The sequence below is a fragment of the Halichoerus grypus genome, chromosome 3 (assembly GCF_964656455.1).
Source record: "Halichoerus grypus chromosome 3, mHalGry1.hap1.1, whole genome shotgun sequence".
Lineage (NCBI taxonomy): Eukaryota > Metazoa > Chordata > Mammalia > Carnivora > Phocidae > Halichoerus > Halichoerus grypus.
In genome coordinates, this window is record NC_135714.1 from 205,181,552 (window position 1) to 205,206,315 (window position 24,764).

Here is a 24,764-nt window from a genome sequence, read left to right on the forward strand (position 1 = left end):
TTTCTTTTGTTAATGTATTGTATCACGTTGATTGATTTGTGGATGTTGAACCAACCTTGCAGCCCAGGGATAAATCCGACTTGGTCATGGTGAATAATCCTTTTAATGTACTGTTGGATCCTATTGGCTAGTATTTTGGTGAGAAGTTTTGCATCCATGTTCATCAGGGATATTGGTCTGTAATTCTCCTTTTTGATGGGGTCTTTGTCTGGTTTTGGGATCAAGGTAATGCTGGCCTCATAAAATGAGTTTGGAAGTTGTCCTTCCATTTCTATTTTTTGGAACAGTTTCAGAAGAATAGGTATTAATTCTTCTTTAAATGTTTGGTAGAATTCCCCTGGGAAGCCATCTGGCCCTGGGCTTTTGTTTTTTGGGAGATTTTTGATGACTGCTTCAATTTCCTTAGTGGTTATAGGTCTGTTCAGGTTTTCTATTTCTTCCTGGTTCAGTTTTGGTAGTTGATACATCTCTAGGAATGCATCCATTACTTCCAGGTTATCTAATTTGCTGGCATAGAGTTGCTCATAATATGTTCTTATAATTGTTTGTATTTCTTTGGTGTTGGTTGTGATCTCTCCTCTTTCATTCATGATTTTGTTGATTTGGGTCATTTCTCTTTTCTTTTTGATAAGTCTGGCCAAGGGTTTATCAATCTTGTTAATTCTTTCAAAGAACCAGCTCCTAGTTTCGTTGATCTGTTCTACTGTTCTTTTGGTTTCTATTTCATTGATTTCTGCTCTGATCTTTATTATTTCTCTTCTCCTGCTGAGTTTAGGCTTTATTTGCTGTTCTTTCTCCAGCTCCTTTAGGTGTAGGGTTAGGTTGTGTACTTGAGACCTTTCTTGTTTCTTGAGAAAGGCTTGTATTGCTATATACTTTCCTCTTAGGACCACCTTTGCTGCATCCCAATGATTTTGAATAGTTGTGTTTTCATTTTCATTGGTTTCCATGACTTTTTTAAATTCTTCTTTAATTTCCTGGTTGACCCATTCATTCTTCAGTAGGATGCTCTTTAGCCTCCATGTATTTGAGTTCTTTCCGACTTTCCTCTTGTGATTGAGTTCTAGTTTCAAAGCATTGTGTTCTGAAACTAGGCAGGGAATGATCCCAATCTTTTGGTACTGGTTGAGACCTGATTTGTGACCTAGGATGTGATCTATTCTGGAGAATGTTCCATGGGCACTAGAGAAGAATGTGTATTCTGTTGCTTTGTGATGGAATGTTCTGAATATGTCTGTGAAGTCCATTTGGTCCAGTGTGTCATTTAAAGTCTTTATTTCCTTGTTGATCTTTTGCTTAGATGATCTGTCCATTTCGGTGAGGGGGGTGTTAAAGTCCCCCACTATTATTGTATTGTTGTCGATGTGTTTCTTTGCTTTTGTTATTAATTGCCTTTTATAATTGGCTGCTCCCATGTTAGGGGCATAGATATTTACAATTGTTAGATCTTCTTGTTGGATAGACCCTTTAAGTAGGATATAGTGTCCTTCCCCATCTCTTATTACAGTCTTTGGTTTAAAATCTAATTTGTCTGATATAAGGATTGCCACACCAGCTTTCTTTTGGTGTCCATTAGCATGGTAAATGGTTTTCCACCCCCTCACTTTCAATCTGGAGGTGTCTTTGGGTCTAAAATGAGTCTCTTGCAGACAGCATATCGATGGGTCTTGTTTTTTAATCGAATCTGATAGCCTTTGTCTTTTGACTGGGGCATTTAGCCCATTTACATTCAGGGTAACTATTGAAAGATATGAATTTAGTGCCATTGTACTGCCTGTAAGGTGACTGTTACTGTATATTGTCTGTGTTCCTTTCTGGTCTATGTTGCTTTTAGGCTCTCTCTTTGCTTAGAGGATCCCTTTCAAGATTTCTTGTAGGCCTGGTTTCGTGTTTGCAAATTCCTTTAGTTTTTGTTTGTCCTGGAAGCTTTTTATCTCTCCTTCTATTTTCAATGACAGCCTGGCTGGATATAGTATTCTTGGCTGCATATTTTTCTCATTTAGTGCACTGAATATATCCTGCCAGTCCTTTCTGCCCTGCCAGGTCTCTGTGGATAGGTCTGTTGCCAATCTAATGTTTCTACCATTGTAGGTTACATATCTCTTCTCCCGAGCTGCTTTCAGGATTTTCTCTTTGTCTCTGAGACTCATAAGTTTTACTATTAGATGTCGGGGTGTTGACCTATTTTTATTGATTTTGAGAGGGGTTCTCTGTGCTTCCTGGATTTTGATGCCTGTTTCCTCCCCCAAATTAGGGAAGTTCTCTGCTATAATTTGCTCCATTATACCTTCTGCCCCTCTCTCTCTTTCTTCTTCTTCTGGGATCCCAATTATTCTAATGTTGTTTCGTCTTATGGTATCACTTATCTCTCAAATTCTGCCCTCGTGATCCAGTACTTGTTTATCTCTCTTTTTCTCAGCTTCTTTATTTTCCATCATTTGGTGTTCTATCTCACTGATTCTCTCTTCTGCCTCATTTATCCTAGCAGTTAGCACCCCCATATTTGATTGCACCTCATTAATAGCCTTTTTGATTTCTACTTGGTTAGATTTTAGTTCTTTTACTTCTCCAGAAAGGGTTTCTCTAATAAATTCCATGCTTTTTTCAAGCCCAGCTAGTATCTTTAAAGTGATGATTCTGAACTCTAGATCCGACATCGTACTACTGTCTGTATTGAGTAGGTCCCTGGCAGTCGGTACTACCTTTTGTTTTTTTTTGTTGAGGCGATTTTTTCCGTCTTGTCATTTTGTCCAGAGGAGAATAGATTAATGAAAGAAAAAAATGCTAACAGGGTAATAACGTCCCCAGAAAATATACCTTAAACAAATCAGAAAAGACCTGAAGCAGTGGGAAAAGAAAGGGAAAGAGAGAAAAAGGAAAAAGAAAAAAAAAAAAGAAAAAGAAAAAAAATAAAGATAAAAACAAACAAAAACAGAACAAAACAAAAAAAAAAACAGAATATGATCAAATATGATCAGGCTGGTATATAGATCTGTGCCACACAGTAGATTTTTGGTGTATTTTGGTCCATTAGAAGAAAGTGCCTCCCAAAATTTTAGAGAAAAAAAAACTTATATATGTACAAAAATAAGGGTTGATATGATGAAGGGATGGAATATGACTGTAAAGATGGAAATTATAAAAAATTTTATAAAAGGAATTGATAAGAAGTTGTTTTAAAAAAGAAAGAAGAGGATTTAAAAAAAAGGAAAAAAAAAGGGAGAGAATGTGATCAGGCAGGGGAGTAGAAAAAAAACATACACTAGAGATTTAGGGTATATTTTGATCTGTTAGAAGAAACTATCTCAAAATTTTAAAGAGAGAACAACTTATATATATATGCCAAAAATACAGGTAACTACTATGAAGGGATAGAATATGACTCTAAATATGAAAAATAAAAAATGTTTTTTAAAAAAGGGATTGATAAGATGTTGGTTGAAAAAGGGAAAAGAAAAATTCAAAAAAAAGAAAAAAAAGACAATTAAAAAAAATTAACTTTGAAAGACTAAGGAATCATGGTAAAAAAGCCATGGATTCTATGTGCAGTATTCCCCTAGCGCTGGAGTTCTGCCGTTCTCATTGATCGGTAAACTTGGTCTTGGCTGGCTGTTCTCGCTGATCTTCTGGGGGAGGGGCCTGTTGCCGTGGTTCCCAAATGTCTTTGCCGGAGGCGGAATTGCTCCGCCCTTGCCGGTCCGGGCTAAGTCATCTGCTCGGGTTTGCTCTCCGGAGCTTTTGTTCCCTGCAAGCTTTCCGTACAGCTTTGGAGGCGGAGAGTGAAAATAGCGGCCTCCCAGTCTCCGCGCCGGAGGAGCCGAGAACTCGGGGTCCCGCTCCTCAGCGAGCCCCCAGAGAGAAGCAGTCACTCACTCCCGTCTCCCCGGTCTCCGGCCGCACTCCGCGCTCACCCACCCGGCCTGTGACCGCGCCTTTCTATCTGGCACCCGACCCCGGGTGGAGTCTCCAAACCCAGCAGGTCCCCGCGGTGCGCTCCCGCACCTCTCCTCCCGGGGGAAGAAGGTGAGTCTCCCCGGATCTGCCGCTTGTTGGGTCCCTGCTGGAGGGGCAGTGGCCCGACTGTGCCGCGGATCACGGTCTATGACAACCCCGAGCTGAGAGCCCGCGCCTGGGCTCCGTCTCTGCAGTCGGCTTCCCCGCTCCGATCCCTGGGAGCTCTGCTGCACTCAGGCACCCCCGGTCTTTCTGTGACCCCGAGGGTCCTGAGACCACACTGTCCCGCGAGGGTTCCACCCCCCACTTCGCCACCAGAGTGACGTCCCTCAGCGGAGCAGACTTCTAAAAGTCCCGATTTTGTGCCCCGCGGCTCTATCACTTGCCAGAAGCGGCCGACGGAGGCCCCTCCCCCGCCGTCTATCCTCCCGAATATCGCCTCAGATTCACTTCTCCGCACGTCCTACCTTCCAGAAAGTGGTCGCTTTTCTGTTCAGAGAGTTGTTGCTATTCTTTTCTTCGATCTCCTGTTGACTTCGTAGGTGTTCAGAATAGTTTGATCCCTATCCAGGTGAATTCCTGAGAGGAGAGGAAATCCAGGTCTCCTACTCCTCCGCCATCTTGCTCTGCCCCCCTATATTACAAATATTATTAATGTCCTGCAATCCTTTGCTTATTTTTCACTTCATAAAACATGAACATCTCTCTAGATCTGTTTATTTATATGTCTACTTTACCCACTTTAATCTCTTCAGAATGTCCATATAAGTATGGGTATACTAAAACTTGTATCAATCATTCCAGGTTAATAGATATTCCAGTTGTTCCCAAAATGTTGTTCTCATAAGCGGTGCCACAATGGACATCATTATTACAGTTACGGGTCCAATAAAGTCCAGTCGTAATTGTACTTGTACTCGAAGTCAGTGTCATAGTCACAATCTTGCCTCCCTATTTGCTTCCTCTTGTCTTGGTTGCCCTGGATAGCCTGCCTCTATAATATTGTCATTTTTGAGGCATCTAGTCTCTCTGATAAATTCTCATAATAGTAAAGAAACTAAGGCACTAAGCAGATATAAGATTAGATTATGGATTAGCTGCCTGTGTCACATATTTTGTGTTTTATAAAGTGGTTTATTTGAAGAGGCAATTAACGACCTCCCAAATTATCTTAAACATCCCTGAAAGAAAGTCACTGGTATACTCGTATTTCATCAAGCTTGTGATGATGGCATATACCTGTGAATCTGAAATACTTCTATGTTAGTGCCGAGCCTATTTAAGTACTATTTAAGTATATTCTCATGTATCCATAAATTAATATTACATTGCATTTAGCCCGACCTTACACTAACTGATGAAAGGCATTCAGAGTAGTTTTTTTTTTTTCTTTTTACTTCCCATAATTTATTGGTTTGTTGGTTCGTGGTTGGCTGGTTGTCTGGTTGGTTTTAGGAGTCATATATATCTATGACTTGAATACATTCAATTCTTCAGTGTCACTCTTTAAAATCACTCCAAATGAGAGGCACATGGGTGGCTCAGTCAGTTAAGCATCTCACTCTTGATTTTGGCTCAGGTCATGGTCTGGGAGTTGTGAGATCGAGGCCCTGGTATGGCTCCGTGCTGGGTAGAGAACCTGCCCGTGTAGGGAATCTGTGCTCTGTGGGGAGTCTGTTTGAGGTTCTCTCTCTCTCCCTCTCCTTCTGCCCTTCCCCGATGCTCTCTCTCTCTTAAATAAATAAATAAATCTAAAAAAATTACTTCACATTACAGATGGTAAATGGTGTGTTTATAATATGAGGTAAACTACTTCTGGAATAGTAACCCTCTTCTATGCAGTCTTCAACACAGCATACATTTTCTACCTCCACTAATTTCAAGAAATAAGAATCATTCATTTCCATTTAAAATAAGTAAATCTTTTTAAAATTTTGTTAATTGCAAATAAAATTGATTTTAAAAATTAATGAAAAAAGTTCCATTCTTCTGTATTGATGTATAAAATGGAATTATTTTCATGCACACTAAATTCTTATGGAGTAAAAGTATGGTTTTCATAGGTCATCTGATCCTCTAAATCATCAGGCACACATGGATTATACGAGTGGAGTATGTTCACGTAAATATTCTTGCATCAGAATAGATATATAAGATGTGCATCAGATTTTAATCCTCTTAATTTATGAAAATGGCTTATGCTTTAGTATCCACATGTCTCCCCACTTCCCTTCATTGTATTCAGGTTAAACCACTTCTGAAGATGTTTGCAGTCTACCTAGAAAAGCTTTCTGATGTATAAAGGAAAGTTACCACAGTGCAGAGGGACCTTTATAATGAACTGCCTAAAAATGCTCTTTCTAAAAAGACATTTTTGAGGGGCGCCTGGGTGGCTCAGCCAGTTAAGCATCCGGTCTTGGTTTTGGCTCAGGTCATGATCTCATGGGTTGTGGGATCGAGCCCCCATGTCAGGCTCCCTGCTCCGCGGAGAGTCTGCTTCAAGATTCTCTCCCTCTGCCCCTCCCCATGGCTCATGCTCTCTCTCTTTCTCTCTCAAATAAATACATAAATCTTCTAAATAACAAATAAATAAATAAATAAATAATAAATAAATAAATAAATAAATAAATAAATAAATAAAAGACATTTTTGAGAACCCCTTATTTGGCATAACTACTTAGTTCAAAATGTAGTGGAGATGTAAGTTTCTTAAATTTAAAAATATGCAAAAACTACAAGTCTGTGAGCTGATCTCATTTAAAAAAAAATTATACCATATAGATGACAAATGCATCAGTTTTCAAGCTTTGTGTCAAGACATTTTTTTTTTTTTTTTAAGTTTCCTGTAATTGTCTGTCCTTCCTTCCAAATCCTAATGCTGTTTTCCCAATGGATAGCCCTGCCCTCCCTCGGGAAACTACACCTCTGTGTCTTGGAGGCTGGTAAGGATTCCACTGTGCCCATCAAGCTACTCTTCCCACGACTGCTTCCCCATTCCTTCCAGTACTTCAGAACGTGAATCCACAAAATCCTCTTCCTTGTCTTCAAACCTTCGCTGTGAAACGTCTTTCGCATTCTGGACTTGGCCTGTCACTGCCGCCGTGGGGCTGGGGAAGTCTTCAGGTCCAACAATGGCTAGCCTCACCCTTCAGGATCTGAAACCAAGTCCGGATTCGGGAAGGCACCTGTGTCACAGTGCACATGCTCACACTGCAGGCCGCGTCAGATCTGAGCTGGCCACCGGCTTGAGCACAGAGGCGATGTGATGTGCTAGAGTGAATAATTCTTGTCATCAGTTGCGTCTATAGACATAGAATAACAAACCACAGTGTAGTTTAATATCCAACTGAGCTATGAATAGCAAAATATATTATCAAAAAAACCCTTTTTATACCTTTATTAAACAAATCTGAAAAGAGATTTACCAATACAGAAGTCATGAATAGGAAGTAAGGGTGAAATGAAAGCTACGCACCCAGTGAAATCTATTGTGTTCTCCCAGGTTCCCAGAGGGAAGATTATGTCATTTCATTCAGTGCATCCAGGATCACTTGCCCACTGTGTCTGCCCAAAGGCTTAAAGCCAGTAAGTTTTCAGGCTCACAAATTTTAAGATGTATTTTGGCTTAAAAAATATATTTATTCATTCCAATTTCCAAATATCTCAAGAATGGCAGTGGGTGGGAGATGCTATACTACAGACACACACACACAAAAAAAATGCCAGAAGATATTGGCTAATACTGCTTGAAAAATTAACAGGTTTTAGAAACAGAAAGAAATTATGTTCACTATTTCACTGAATCCTTAAATATGCTATGTCATAGGTTCTATTATTAATGTTTTTTCTTAAAGCTGAGAAAACTGAATCACAAAGAGGTAAATCTACCTCTTCAACCACTATCCAACCCTGCCTCAGCTCTAGAAGCAAAGTGAGACAGGTGTTGAAATTAGGTGCAGGCTCGTCCTGACAGGAGGCTGGAGCATTTTGGGAAACAGGTCTTATTATGTTCATGTTGAGAAGTGAGTAGTGATGTAAAGAGGGAATCGGTGGTATGATGCTATTCTCCAGTTCTAACAAAGGAAGCAGAGATTTGCAGCATCTGCACACATACCGCGTGTGCCCCATTTATTTGTTTATTTGCTCATCACTTATTTACAACATTCATGGAGTGTCTGCATGTCGGTTGTCTAGGGCCTAGGGTCACAGGTGCTCAGGACAGGTGCTGATAGGTGCCATGAAAACAAACAACTAAAAGAACCAAAAAAATTGAGCATAGGGATAGAGGTTGCTGAGGTCAAAGTCACGGATGTTAGGTGTGATGTATTGATGAGCTTGTGCAGGAGCTGAGCCTTGGAAGATGTGGGGGTGGAGGGGAGGTTAGTGTAGACGTTGCCAAGGCCCTGTGGTAGGAGTGAGCTTGACATAAATGAGGAGCAACAGAGAGGCCAGTGTGGCTGGAATGAACAGGTGAGGGCAAAAGGGGTGGGTGGCCAGATGTGGGACACATTTTAAGGAAGAGACTTCAGCAGATATGCTGATGATTGAATACGGGAAGAGAAGGAACCAGAGGAATAAATCATGACTCCCAGGCTCAGGGATTGAGTGGCTGGGGGCATAGTCATGCCATTGCTCCTCATTGTGTCACTGGAGACCTTCATTCCCTTTCTCTTGTATTCTTTTTCCTAGCCTTTTACCTAGAGCTCGTTCCAATCAAAAATGAGGAAAATTATAGTGAAATGTAAGAATGTGAGCATCTAAATAATATCAGAAACACATGTATCAACTCTCTATATCCAGATTTAAGAAATCTGCTCATTTCCTTTGCTTGCCTTTTTCTTTCAGGAGATGCACTTGTTCCCCTATTTATGTATTCAGTCTACATTTATTGTACTTCAGTGATGTCAGACCCAGGTGGAGCAAGGCCTGGCTCTTACCATCATAGACCACAGGCCCTAGAATGGGTTAGCAAAGCTTTCCCCCGCAAGGTGACATAGTATATAGTATACATTGTAGGCTTCACAGGCCATGCACTGTCTCTGCCATATTTGCATTGTGTTTCTCCCACAACTCTACGGAATGTAGAAACCATTGCTACGAAGGCCAGATGGGACCTGGCATAGGCTGGATTTGGCCCGTGGACTGCAGCTTGCAGACCCCTGGTCTAGAAGGAAAGCAGACACGTAGGTATCTGCAGCCACTTGCAGTGTGGGGTGGGAGAGGGGGCTACATAAGGAAGAGCAGCGGGAGAAGCAAGGGATGATATCAGGACCTCAGATCTCGCCCAGGAAGGATGAGGGGGCTTAGGGTTAGGGACATGGAGAGGGGTCTATAAGATCAGGACATAGGCTGGAACATACAGGAGTTTGGTCCCTGTGATCACAGGGGTTGGTGCTCCCGTGAAGGGAGGCCCTTGGAAGGGCCAGCTGAGCCAGGCCGTGAAGCTCATGCCTGCCCTCCTAACAAGAGTCGCATCCATTCTGAAGAGTTAGGAGCTAGAAGAGAATGTTAAGCATGGAAGTAACTCCATCAGGCTTATGTTTTAAAATCATGTTTGTGCTCACATTACGGAGAGTAGGGAAGGGCGAGCATGCCACGTGAGGCACAGTGATGTGGCTCAAGCAGACTTCCTTGGTCTACCCCGGGGTGGGGGGTGGGGAAGGTTGTAGGAGACTTCCAGCTGCAGGGACCCCAGCACCACATTGTCAGATGACAGCTCCCAGGACCGTGGTGCCCCAGCAACAACTGTCAACATCCTTTACAGTAGAGCGTGAGACAGCTCTGTGCATCTCTTTGTTCTGGCCAGCATAGTGGCTTGTTCTTTTGGGGGGTTTCCCCTCTGTACAAAGAGTATAAAGTCATTTCCCTTCTTTTCCTTAATTTTTCCTTTTATTTATTTTTTTTTTTACCTTTTTCAGATAGCCCATAGTCCTATCACAAATTTCTGCTGTAAGAGATGCTAACAAGACATGGTATGTGAGGGGCGCCTGGGTGGCTCAGTTGGTTAAGCGACTGCCTTCGGCTCAGGTCATGATCCTGGAGTCCCGGGATCGAGTCCCACATCGGGCTCCCTGCTCAGCAGGGAGTCTGCTTCTCCCTCTGACCCTCCCCCCTCTCATGCTCTCTCTCTATCTCATTCTCTCTCAAATGAATAAATAAAATCTTTAAAAAAAAAAAAAAAAGACATGGTATGTGGCCTACAGCGTTTGTAAATTTTCTGTTTTTATTTTTATTTATTTTTTTAAAGATTTTATTTATTTATTTGACAGAGAGACACAGCGAGAGAGGGAACACAAGCAGGGGGAGTGGGAGAGAGAGAAGCAGGCTTCCCGCTGAGCAGGGAGCCCGATGCAGAGCTCGATCCCAGGACCCTGGGATCATAACCAGGGCTAAAGGCAGACACTTAACAACTGAGCCACCCACGCGCCCCTGATTTTCTGTTTTTAAAACAACAACAAAAAAATGACTTTTTGTCAAACTCTGTAAAATAAAATGAAAAGCTCTGTTTACATTTCTTCAACTTAATTTTCTTCTTTTATTATTATCCTAAACGTAAAACACCTACAAGAAAAACATAATACATTTCTGTTAAATAACTGGTTGAAGACAAAATAGAAATTATTTCTTTCTTTCATAAAAGTAGGCTCAGTGGGTTTGACTTAAAGGTAGTAAATATATTTAAATTAAATTATATTATTCACAAACTCAAGTTTATTAATAATGTGAACCAGTAAAGTTACTATCTAAATAGTAAATCAGTAAGAATAGAATAGAACCTAAAACACAATTTCATACAAGCTTTAAAAAAATATCTTCTTACTGCATGATATGATCAGACATGGATATATGCACAACAATTGAAAAATATGCAACTGTTGGCCTCTCGCTCTCTTAAAAATCTATATACACCTAAGATATAAGATTTTTATAAGTATAAACAAAATCAAATGTATCGCTTTCATGTGAAAATTGTGCCTTTTTTTTGCACAATATTATGTTCTCAGTTTAAAATTATCTAAGCATACATGGATTTCATTTTTTTTTCCTGAAAGGAGAGTTTCTGTCTTTATTCCTGATGCTTGAAAATGAACCTTGCTCAGACATGGAAGAAATTCACATTACAGCCAAGGGGTCCCTGCTTTCTTAAACACAGGAGGATATTCCTCTTTCTCAGATCCCAAGAACTTGGACAGGGGTAATGTACCAGATCACAGCTCACAACATTGTTCCTCTTCTCTCAAAGTCCAGCTCTCTAGCTGAACAGAAGATTCAAAGAGAGGGTTCCTCCCCCAGCTGCCCATTTCTGTGAACAGGGGAATATACTAGGGGATCCCATTTCGCAGTTCTTCCAAGGAGGTTTGAAAAACACAGGAGGTGTTTGATAGCCTTCCCTGTCCTAAACCCAAGCAGCCCTGGAAACAGTTCAGAATTTTCCTTTGCATCATGGTTTCTCCAATGTTCCCATTTCCTTTTAAATTCAATAATATCACTTACAATCTAATCACTTTCTCCACGGGGCTGAGGAAACCTATTCAACAGATTCACTTGATGAAAATTGACTGATAACACTAATCTCTGCAGCTTTCTTGTTGTTCATGATGCTCTTTGTCTATGTGTCCACAGTCTTGAAACATTCTGAAACTTGTCTTTATCTTACAAAGTTAATTATTTCTTGTAGCATTGTCCAAAAGCTTTTTACAAAGTACCTCACTGTGAAGCAAATGAAGTGTTGTGCAAGCATTAGGGTTTTTGTTTGTTTGTTTTTCCTTGTTGTTTGTTTCAGCAGTAGAGGGAAAACCTTCTGTGAGGTCAACACCTGACAGGTGTATCCGTACAGACGCTAACACCATTTCTCCAAGATCTTTTGTTTCTGCACAGGAAAACAAATCATTAAATACATCTTGGTCTTTGCCTTTTTAAAGCACCTATTTATAGCAGAACATTTATTTTTCTTAAATTTTACCACCATTTTTATTTGTTAGTAGATCTTTTGACTGTTAACTTGATGGAGAAACTATTTCATAGAAGATTTTCTCGGTATCAGGGACTCGTCATCAATGTGTTGACTGACGGTGCTGTGGAGAGTAGAGCCATTCCAGCGCCTCAGATTGCATCTTATCTTGGAATTCTCACTAAATATTCACTATAATTTTTCATGCCTTGTTACTAAGGTTTTACCAACTGTTTGACTTTGTCTTTTCTGGTCAATAAATTCTGCTACTGAATGACTTGCTTCCTGAGCCTTTTCACCAATGTGACTTTTTGCTTCTCAGCAAAAGCTTTACTCTATATAAGATTCCAGTAGCTGTTTAAAATAATCAGCACCATCACGCACTGAGTGGCTGTGATTTGCAGTTAAGTGTCTTCAATTTTGCAGAAGCCAGTGCTTCGTTTGTAAGTTGTTTTCCACTTGCAATGCACAGTGAATGGGACAACTCCGATTCCCCACGTAAAACCCATGGCAAGTGGCTTTCATTGTAAAGACAAAATTCCTTTTGTGTTTCATGTGATGTTAGTGCAGTGAAATGATTCAAAAGATTGTAATTCTTTATCACTAACCTTATCGGAATTGTCTATACACCTAAAAAATTTCTCTTCTACTTCACAGCTCCTCTTTAGAAATTACCACTTTGGTCCATCAGATATGTGTGCATGAAATCAGTAGTAATAAAATATAAAACTACAGGGTGTCACACATAACCAAATGAGCAGGTAGGGAAAATATAAAAACTTCACAGTAACGTTTACCTGTCAATCGCCACACTTCACCCTTTACAACATACACAGCAACATCAGTGTTTGATGAGGCCAGTTGGGTGACGGTGCATAAAAATTTCTTCTTCACAATGAAATTTTTGTTTTAATAATTTATTGCAAAGTGGATTTTATTTACCTTTATGGGCCATTCAGCAACTTGTTAAGGGAAGTTTGGGGAGATAATTCAGGAAGAAAGGGGACACTGTCAATATGTTCTCTATTTATCAGCAGCCTTCCAGCGTCATGTCAGAAATCAAGAGTAGATTTGAGCAAATGAAGACAGTCTTACTCTGCACTAATCTGGGGTACCCCCACTCCAGAGTCACTAATGGATCTCTCATTCAGTGTTCATCACCCTGAGCATTAGCATCATGTACTAGGTAAAGTTCAAAACAGCAGTCTTTCACAAAACCACCTCCTGTGGTTGCCAATTAAGGAAACCCAGGTATTGAACAGTTCCAAGCATGATATGCTGGTAATTCAAATGAATTAAGTGAGAGTCAAAAGGAAGATATAGATCTGAGAGTTACTTAGGAGGTGAAACTAATAGGATGCTACAGGTGGGAGTAAGGGGGAGAGATCACTTATTTAAACCTTTCTTTGAGTGCACCTAAATGACTTTGTAAAAAAAAATAATTAGATACTATGAAATATATTTATGTTGTAGCAGAAATATTAGGTTTCTCCTGGCATCCCCTGGCTCAGAACTACCATTTTGGCAACCACAAAACAGAGCTCCTGCTCTTCTGCCTGTAACTGGGATTTCCCAGCCACTGATTCCAGAATTCATCAGTCTTTTGCTTCTGAATCTACCGGGCTCTTTAACAACAAATAAAGCCCCTCATTCATAACTGAACAATGGCATCAATATTGAAGTTTAGGGGAAGATATTGGCTTGCTTACTGGAGTTGAAATTTCTTGAGGCATTTCCCATTAAAACTAAGGAGTATGTTTTCTGAGAGAAACAAGTATGCAGTACAGAAAGCACAGTCCGGAATACTGTTGGTTCTAGTATGCACCCAGTAAGTTGTCTATGAATTACAATGCCCTGTGAGGACTAGTGCAGGAACCCAAGCATTGCTGAGTGTTTCTTTTATGGAAAAATTAATTCCAACTTTTTGGAGGTAAATTCAATTAACACATAGTGTGTTATTGGTTTCAGAGGTAGAGGTCAGTGATTCATCAGTCTTATATAACACCCAGTGTTCATTACATCATGTGCCCTCCTTGTTGTCCATCACCCAGTTATCCCATCCCCCTACCCCCCTCCCCTCCAGCAACCCTCAGTTTGTTTCCTGTGCTTAAAAGTTTCTCATGGTTTGTCTCCCTCTCTGATTTTGTCTTATTTTATTTTTTTCTTCTCTTCTCCTATGATCTTCTGTTTGTTTCTTAAATTCCACACATCAACAAGATCATATGATGCCTTTCTCTGACTGGCTTATGCCGATTAGCATAACACCCTCTAATTCCATCCATGTCATTGCAAATGGCAAGATTTCATTTTTTTTTTTTTTGATGGTTGATTAGTATTCCATTGTGTGTGTGTGTGTGTGTGTGTGTGTGTGTGTGTGTGTATCATGTCTTTATCCATTCATCTGTCAATGGACTTCTGGCTCTTTCCATAGTTTGGCTATTGTGGACATTACTGCTATAAACATTGGGGTGCAGGTGCCCCTTCAAATCACTACATTTGTATCTTTGGGGTAAATACCCAGTGGTGCAATTGCTGGGTCATAGGGTAGATCTATTTTCAATCTTTTGAGGAACCTCCATACCGTTTTCCAGAGTGGCTGCACCAGCTTGCATTCCCACCAACAGTGCATGAGGGTTCCTGTTTCTCTGCATCCTCACCAACATCTGTCGTTTCCTGACTTGTAAACTTTAGCTATTCTGACTGGTATGAGGTGGTATCTCATTTTGGTTTGATTTGTATTTCCCTACAAGTGATGTTGAGCATTTTTTCATGTGTTTGTTGGCCATTTGTATGTATTCTTTAAAGAAATGTCTATTCATGTCTTCTTCCCATTTCTTGATTGGATTATTTGTTATTTGGGTGTTGAGTTTGATAAGTTCTTCATAGATTTTTGGATACTAGCCCTTTATCTGATATATCATTTGCAAATATCTTCTCCCATTCTGTCAGTTGTCTTTTGGTTTTGTCCACTGTTTCCTTTGCTGTGCAAAAGATTTTTATCTTGATGAAGTCCCAATAGTTCATTTTTGCCCTTGCTTCCCTTGCCTTTGGTGATGTTTCTAGGAAGAAGTTGCTGTGGCTGAGGTCAAAGATGTTGCTGCCTGTGTTCTCCTCTAGGGTTTTGATGGATTCCTGTCTCACATTTAGGTCTTTCAACCATTTTGAGTCTATTTTTGTGTATGGTGTAAGGAAATGGTCCAGTTTCATTCTTCTGCATGTGTCTGTCCAATTTTCCCAACACCATTTGTTGAAGAGACTGTCTTTTTTCCATTGGATATTCTTCCTTGCTTTGTCAAAGATTAGTTGATCATAGAGTTGAGGGTCCATTTCTGGGCTCTCTATTCTGTTCCTTTGATCTATGTGTCTGTTTTTGTGCCAGTACCGTACTGTCTTGATGATGACAGCTTTGTAATAGAGCTTGAAGTCCAGGATTGTGATGCCACCAGCTTTTAACAAGCAAAATTTTTGATCCAAATGTATAAGATGTCTAGTTTTCTTTTCTAGGAGTGTGCTTTTCTGGTTTTGTCCATCTCCTCTTTAGTTTTTTGGAAGAGTTTCAAACAGATTGATGTTAATTCTTCTTTAAATGTTTGGTAAAATTCACCAGTGAAGTGATATGGTCCTGGTCTTTTCTTTGTTGGGAGATTTTAGATTATTGATTCAGTCTCCTTATTAATATCAGTCTATTAAGATTTTCAATTTCTCCTGATTCAGTCTTGCAAGTTGTAGGATTCTATGTATTTTTCCATTTCTTCTGGGTTGTCCAGCTTGTTACTGTATAATTGTTCATACTAACCTCTTATGATCCTTCATATTTATGTAGTATCAGTTGTAATTTCTCCTCTTTCATTTGTAATTTTGTTCATTTGGGTCCTTTTTCTTTTCTTTTTTTTTTTTTTTCCTTTGTTAGCCTAGCTAAGTGTCAATTTAGTTTATCTTTTCAAAGAACCAACTCCTAGTTTGGGTAATCTTTTCTATTGTTTTCCTGTTCTCTAATTTACCTCTGCTCTTTAAATATTTTTTATTATTTCCTTCCTCTGCTAACTTTGGGCTCAGTTTGTTCTCATGGGAGTTCCCTTATATGTAACTCCCCTCCTTTCTCTTGCTGACTTTGACAGTGTACTTAATAATGTGTCTTGGGGTAGCCTTATTCAGGTTCAACCTATTTGGGGTCCATTGAGCCTCATGGATCTAGATGTCCATTTGTCTCCTCAGGTTCAGGAAACTTTTGGCCATTATTGCTCTAAATATACTTTCTGGCCCATTCTCTTTATTTTCCCCTGGAATTTCCATGTGAATTTTTTTTCTTTTTACTGTGCCCCATAATTTCCATAGGCTTTCTTCACTCTTTTTTTTTTTTTCTTTTTTTTCCTCTGATTGGGTAATTTCCAATATCTTATCCTTCAAATTTCTGATTGTTTCTTCTATCTGGTTGTCTACTTCGAAACTATTAAATTCTTTAGTTCAATTATTGTACATTTCAACTCTAGGAGTTTTTGTTATTTGTTTGTTTTGTTTTGATGATTGGTAGTTTCTTGTCAAGCTTCTTGTTTTGTTCATTAAAAAAATATGGGACATTTCCTGGATGTGCATGTTATCCTGTTTAGGAGCCATGCTAGTCTTCTCTTGATTGTTCCAATTTTAGTAAATATACTGCTAAAGCATGCACCAAATGATAAAAATACAACATAGTGAGCTTAAGTTAAGCATATATATATATATATATATATATATATATATATATATGCTTTCTATCACTATATATAACTCTCCATTGTTGGGGCATTTAAGTGGCTCAGTAGGTTAAGTGTCTGATTCCTGGTTTCAGCTCAGGTCATGATCTCATGGGTCATGACATTGAGTCCTGTGTAGGGCTCCACACTCAGCAGGGAGTCTGCTTGAAGAATCTCTTCCTCTGCCCCTACTCCCACTCATGAGCACACATGCACTCTCTCTCTCTCTCAAACAAATAAATAAATCTTTCAATAAAAAATAACTCTCCAGGAGTGCCTGGGTGGCTCAGATGATTAAGCATCTGCCTTCGGGTCTGGGATAGCATCTGATCTCTAGGTCCTGGGATAGAGCCCTGAGTAGGGCTCCCAGCTCAGCGGGGAGTCTGCTTCTCCCTCTCCCTCTGCCTCTCCCCCAGACTGTGCTCTCTCTGTCTCTCTCTCTCTCAAATGAATAAATAAAATCTTTAAAAAAAAAAACCTCTCCATTTTTGAATAAGTTTTTTTTTTTTTTAAGTAAGGAATGCAGCTATGTAGTCTGTTCAGCCAGAATGATTTAAATATTATGTTGTTAAATGTGAGGCTAATCCATTTTGATTTATAAATTCATGAGGATATATTTTTTTCTGATAAAAATAGCTATTTATGTTTCATGGGTTTTTCTTTGTAAAAGGATTATTAAATACCAGGAAAAATATATAATTTTACTTGATAGATATAGAATACTAAAGACAAAGGGCACTTGAAAATCCTTAAGACCAGCTTCCTCATTAAAATAAAAAAAAAGCACATGGGGCGCCTGGGTGGCATAGTGGATTAAGCTCTGACACTTGGCTTCAACTCAGGTAATGAGAGAGAACCCTGGGTTGGGCTCCACACCGAACTAACTCTAGGCAGGTCCATAGTCTATGGCCAGGTAATCAGATTTGCTGGTCCATACTCAGTTGTACACCTTGACCTGTCCATAACACTTGACACAGCTGATCACGTCTTCCTCTCTGAACACTGCCTTCACTGCCGACTTGGACACCATTTGATGGTTCTCCTCCTGGTTACTCTTGCCTCCTCAGTGCCTTTACTGATGCCACTTAGTGTCTCTCACCCTTGGATATTGGACATCTCAAGGTCTGCTCTTTTGCCCATTGATATTCACTCTATCTTGTAGCTTGAAATCCTATAGTCTATAGGTTGACCTCTTCCAAAAATTTCCTTAGTCAGATTTCTCCTCTGAACTCCACATGCATACATCTAATTGTCTACTTGACATCTCCATTTACATGTTCAGTAGGCATTTCAAACATAACATCCAAAACAGACCTATATCTTCTCTCCAAAACCTGTTCCTAACATCTTCTTGGTAATTTGTCTTTCAGCTCCTTAAGCTAAAACACTTTATAGTTATTTCTAACTCTACTCTATCTCTCATACTCAACATCTATCTCTACCCATATATATATGTGTGTGTATATATATATATATTCTCTATATATACTCTACTCATCATAGGCAGTATCCAACCTTCCACCACCTCTACTATTAATCACAATAGAGGTCTCAGCAACCTGAATTATTGCAATTCTCTCCTAACTGATTTTCTTACTTTTGTTTTTGCCCTTGTTCAGTGTATTATCAACACAGAAACTGGAGTGATTCTTTTTATTTTTATTTTTTTAAAGATTTTTATTTATTTGTCAGAGAGAGAGAGAGGCAGGCAGAGGGAGAAGCAGACTCCCCGCTGAGCAGAGAGCCCGATGCGGGGCTGGATCCCAGGACCCTGAGATCATGACCTGAGCCGAAAGCAGATGCTTAACTGACTGAGCCACCCAGGCACCCCTGGAGTGATTCTTTTTTAAAGTTACTGTACATCACTCCTCCACTCAAAACCTTCCAGTGACTTGTCATCTGTCTCAGTAAAAAATCAAAAGTCCTAATGATGTTCTTCAAGGCTCTGTGTAAACCTCCCCCATCACTCCTTGATCTCATGCTCTGCTGCTCCCACTCCACACTGCCCCAGCTCATCAGTGTCCTCGTAGTTTCTCAAACACGTCAAGCACACTCTCTGTCTCAGTCCTTTGCCTTCTTTGTCTGAAATGATCTCCTCTCAGATATGTGCAGGCTTACTCGCCATGTGCTGTAGATCTATGTTCAGCCTTGTCTGGGAGCAAACACCTTCCTTTCTTCTATACCCATTACCCCAGATTGGTGTTTCTCCACGTTACTGCCACCATGGGACATGCAAACAGTCATTGATTTGTTTGTTGCTTCTGACACTGCACTAGAAGACAAGTAAGGGCAGGGGCTGTGTCTTTTTCATTCACTATTTTATAGCCAATCCTAGAACTTTGTTTGGGACGTAGCAGATGCTCAAAAGTATTTGTGGAATGAAATCAGAATGGAATACTTACCTTCAGAGTTGTGAGGGAAAAAATAATGCTAAAGAACTAAAGTGACTGACATACTTAACATAATGTCTTCCAGGTTCATCCATGTTGCTGCAAATGGAAGGATTTCCTTCTCTTTTAAGGCTGAATAGTATTTTGTTGTATGGATAGACTGTGTCATCTTTAGTAAATGAGTCATTCATCTGCCCATGCACCTTTGGTTTGTTTCCATATTTTGGCTATTGTGAATAATGCATGATTCCTCCTAAATGAGGCATCTAAAATATTCAAAGGTATGGAAGTAGACAATTTGATGATGATTATCATGGGCTGGGGGGAGGACAACATGGACAATTCTTGTTCAATGGGTATAAAATTATGGATATACAAGATGAGTATGTTTCAGAGATTTGCTGTACACCATAGTTCCTGTAGTTAACAATGAAATATTGGGCACTTAAAAATTTATTAAGAGGATAGATCTCGTGTTAAGTGTTTTTCCTGCAAAGAAGGGGGGGGTGGGCACAAAGATACTTTTGGAAGTGATGGAAATGCTTATTACCTTGATTGTGGTGATAGTAACATGAGAGTATGCCTATGACCAAACTCATTAAATTGTATGCATTAATTATGTGCAGATTTTGTGTGCCAATTATATCTCAATAAAGCTGAAGAAAAAAGAAAAATAAATAATACTAAAGAACTTAGGACAATACCTGACAAATACTAGTTGATCAATAAGGGCTAAGTATGGATGTTAAGGTCAATCAGAACCCTTAGGATTGAAATGCTTCATAATAATATAACTCTAAAGGAATTTCTATAGGGAATAAAAAAAAGTCTGGTTGATTTTCTTAAAAGGATGTGGGGCAAAGTAAAATAAATAATATGCATGCACAAATACAGAAGTAGATGATTAGGAACAAATTTCAACTTTAAAAAATGATGTTAAGCTGTGTCTAAAAATAAGACCTTTTGTTTTTAAGGAGATTCAGTGTATAGCACCAATGTGAGGCAAAATCTCCAGGTATTTATAACAAAAACTGCTAGTACCTAATTTAATTAGCTCCCTCTGCTGTGTTGTCCAATGAGAGAGTTGCTTTGTATGTGAGTTAAATCAGGAGATGTTGGTTAAAATTCAGAGTTTAATAACCCTGAAACATTGGGGGAAGGCATTTTTCTCAAGACTAAGCCATCATTGTGCTGCCTGCAATTCAGTTTAATTTCCAAGTGGGAGACCTCTGTCTGCAGTAAACAAGTTTACAAACAACCCAAACCAGGGAAAAGTCCACTTAGAAGAAAGCACTGTGCTATACGCAACAGGGATCACTACAGTACAGCACTATTTTGTTTCATATATGTATATAAGAAAGATTTAGAGATGGTTTCTCAGTCTAGGAACAAGGTATATAGAACAGAAGAGTTACCATCTGAGCGTGATGTGATTGTGGCTGATTTAGAGGAGATCATTTTCTAACGGTTTGATTAGGAAAAATTGTCCATTGGATTCTCAAGGTAGCTTGACACAACTTGAGTTTTCCATCATGTTCTATAGGTATTTTCTTTCCCTTTTCTTTTGTAATAAAGAGAGGGCCAGAGACTCTTATTTTCAGAATGTTATATATCTTTTTTTCTTTATTTTTAAAATTTTTATTATTATGTTCAATTAGCCAACATATAGTACATCATTAGTTTTTGATGTAGTGTTCAACGATTCATTAGTTGTGTATTACACCCAGTGTTCATCACAACTCATACCCTCCTTAATATCCATCACCTGGTTACACCATCCCTCCACCCCACTCCCCTCTGTAACCCTGTTTGTTTCCCGGAGTCCAGAGTCTCTCATGGTTTGTCTCCCTCTCTGATTTCTTCCCATTCAGTTCTCCCTCCCTTCCCCTGTGGTCCTCCGCACTATTCCTTATGTTCCACATATGAGTGAGACCATATGATAATTGTCTTTCTCTGCTTCACTTATTTCACTTAGCGTAATCCTGTCCAGTTCCATCCATGATGACGCAAGTGGTGGGTATTCATCCTTTCTGATGGCTGAGTAATATTCCATTGTATATATGGACCACATCTTCTTTATCCATTCATCTGTTGAAGGGCATCTTGGCTCCTTCCACAGTTTGGCCATTGCGGACATTCACAATCCCATACTTTATTTGGTTCATAAGTGTGTGAAAAGATCACCCAATGGTGAGGGACAGTGAAAGGAGCAGTTTTGAGGATTTGGGGTAAGGTAGAGCTGTTTGAATTCAATCTGTGAGCAAGTTACATGACCTCAGAGCCATACTTTCACTCAAGTGTAAGGTGCGAATCTTCACAGTGCCATTCGTAGAGTGCTTATGTGTGGCCCTCTTGCTGTAACCTCTGCACTGCTTTCAGCACTGGAAATAGAGGTTTGGACACACACAAATATCCGCTGTCCACCAAACTTCTAACCCAGCGGGTGAAGACATAAACCTGCAAACAGATAACATACACGTTTTGTCAACAAGATAAAACCAGGGATAAAGCAAAGGCTGAAGGGAAGGAGCAGTGCTGTTTTATCTGTGCTAGTCACCGAGGTCTTCTGGGAGAAAGAGCAGAAGATTTAATGAATAGGGGGTGGCCTGGTGGGGATCGCTGCAGGTGCAGACATCAGCAAGTGCCAAAGCCCTAAACCAGAGGAGGTGGGCACGTTGGAGGGAGAGACACATTGTTATCTATAGGTGGAGGGCGACAGGTTGGGGTAGGATTGTCTGAGAAGTCTCTCAGTGATGGCGGAATGGACAGCTGCCTTTCAGGCTACATGTGTTTGGATTTTATCCTAATTGCCAGGAGAAGCTACTGCAGCATTTCTGGGAGGAGCGTACTTTGATTAGTTTGGAACCTTAAGGAAATTTCTGTGGCTACTGTGTGCAGAACCATTTGTGGGTGAGGCAGGAATGGAAGTCATTGTAGCATTCAGGGTGAGAGACCACCCATTCCCAGTGCTGGTGGAGAGGTGGTGGTGCCTGTGGAGAGCGTGGACAGAGAGCCAGCAGGACTGCTGATGAACTGGGTGCAGGCGTGATGGATTGTTGCAGCCTCTGCTGCGTTGCTAGAGGGGATGAGGCCAGGCTGACTGCCTAGGATAGAGCTGTGTACCTTCGCTGGTGATGGAGACCAGAGGCAATGCGAGCGCGTGTGCTATGCCAGGTGGGCTGTTACATTGGGCTCCAGTTGGCGGTTACCATGTGGGAATGGTGCATAGGCTCTACTCAACCCATCTCCTAATATTTCAAGGGAAGTTGTAAATCTAGATTTTCATGTGTAAACCTCATTTCCAAGTGTTGGTTCAGAAACTTGAAACACTCTGCTTTTTAAACTGTGCAGGTAGGATGGAGCCATATGGCCACCAGTTTTGCATCCTAAGCATAAAAAGTGCTTAGCACAGTGTCTCGTGAACTTTTCTCTAACAAGGATATGATAAATATCAGAATACACCATTACCCTTGGTAAATAAACAGCTTTAATGGAAGAAATACTCATTATTCTATATTCAGGAAAAATAAAAGGAACATCAATGATGAAATATGGGAGAGAAGGATGTTGAATTAATTAAAAAGTGTTTATTGATTCTATGCTATCCAACCAAGTTTGTGCCAAGTGCTAATGGATGAGACATCTTCAACTGGTTAAGTGTCCCTGATTTCTTGCCCTACAATTTCCAGCTAGCACGAATAGTTAAAAATGTTTTGATTCTTGATAATGTGTGAGGTGATACATGATTTGTGCAAACGTAAAGTGTCTGAATGTGTGTGAAAAAAAGATGCTCCATAGTGTCATGAAAGCAAATGCAACGCCCATCATTATATCATTGTAACAGCAGAGTCATCTAAAACAAACATGTAAATATTAGTGTTTTTTTTTTAAAGATTGATATGTAGGAGTTGTCCACACATTTACGAACCATTGTCTTAAATTCCTGAGGAAATCATTTTAAGTATTTTTTCCTACATTGCAATTAGCTAATATATTATGCGCGGTCAGTTTCTGGAACGCAGTGGGTGCAATGTGGTATCATTGCCTGATACCTTACGCTGTATAAAACAAGCACCCTGAGCAATAAAATATCACAGAGCTGTGATAGGAACATAAGCCATATAAGAAAGAAAGAATTCAACTCATTGTTCCCTAATGCTGCACAGGGAGGCTCTCAATAAACCCTGAGTCCTGCCAAGTCAGATTTCGTTTTCTCAACCTGGATTTCTCCTCTGAAATACAGAAGACAGACAATGTCCGGGTGTCTGTTTCCAACCCCCTGTGGATGGCAGACAGCTAGTAACATTCCAGCTGCTGAAGAGGGCAGTTGATCCGCGAGATACGGGGGCACCTTGGGGCATCAGGGCTTGTCTCCCAAGTAACCCGTAACCTGGGAAGAGAACATGCTCTAAGGGTAAACTTTTTTTTTTTTTTTTTTTTTTGCATTCCTCAGTGACTACATTTCTGACCACTGCCACTAGATGGTAGTGACAGTTCACACTTCCACATTACAGCTATTATCCATACTAGGCGTTATGAAAATTATAAACACCATTTATTGAGTTTCTACTATGAGCCAAAACCGTTCCTCATGTTGACAACTATCCCATAGGGGAAATAAGGTAACCCCCAGTGGTCCAAGCAGAGACTTTTCTCAGTGTCCCACAGCACACAGGCAGCCTTGTCTTCTGTCTCCATGCACATTCTTCCGGTTCCATTGGCAGACTCCTGAGTGGTGGAATTCCAAAACCTCCCTTTTGTGTTTAGGTGAAGGCCAGAAGCTGCCCTTTCAAGTGTGTTGTAAAGAAATTGGATTAAAAAAAAAAAAAGAAAAGAAATTGGATTAAATAAATACAGGTGCACATCATACACACAAACTGATGAACTCACCTCATTGAGAAGTCATATTGATGCTTCCACATGTGAGAAGCAAAGCTGCCGTTGTCTGTGTGCATGTCCCTGCAGTCTCAGGTTCTCCCGGCCAGAGGCTGGTGCATGGTAACAACCATAATCACATGTAACACTCACTGGATGTTTCCTACATGCCAGAGTTCACGTACCCATAACTTCAGTTAATCCTCATAGGAATCCTACAGGTTTGAATTCCAAGAATTCCCTTTGGCATGTAGGAACAGTAAGAAGTAGAGAGACTCAGTAACTTTTCCAGCATCTCCAACACACTGTAAGAAAGGGTTTTGGGATTCAGATCTATGCTAATTTTTACACACAGGACACCTGCCATGAGTTCTCATTCTTGTTAGCTGGATCGAGATCATGACTGGCCACAGAGAGGGGTGATGATGTCCTTCTACCAGCACATTCTTGTTGGCTGTTGTCTGAGGGTCCTCTCAGCTACATGAGGACAATTTCAGGCCAAGCCAGGGACCATCTCATACAATGGCAGCAAGTTCTTCACGGCAGGAGAATGCTTCTCCAGGTGACTACAGTGGAGTCACATGTATTGTAGGGTAATGAAGGGAGCAACTATCCCATATAATGTGACTTGATCAGGGGAGAGATTGCCCCATGACACCCACAGACCTTGACCACACTGACCTGAGGAGATTACCCAGGGTGTGTACGCAGGGAATTCTGCCTACAACAGGGTCAAAGACCACATCCACCGAGAGAAAAACATTTGCAGAGAACTCAGACTTGGGGGAAGCACTGAGTGAGCATTCTTCACTGGTAGTGCTGGTCCTCTGCTGAGGCCTGAATACAGTCAACAAAGAGAGA

At 40.2% G+C, this 24,764-nt stretch overlaps 1 protein-coding gene and 1 non-coding gene across 3 annotated transcripts in view; one reads left to right on the forward strand and one right to left on the reverse strand.

Moving 5' to 3' along the window:
- Positions 1-24,764, forward strand: part of CSMD1 (CUB and Sushi multiple domains 1) — a 2,059,737-nt gene that overhangs the window by 1,488,937 nt on the left and 546,036 nt on the right. The window lies entirely within an intron of this gene.
- On the reverse strand, positions 16,469-16,570 carry LOC118536530 (U6 spliceosomal RNA). Its single transcript, XR_004917725.1, has one exon. It is a non-coding gene; the product is annotated as a U6 spliceosomal RNA (small nuclear RNA).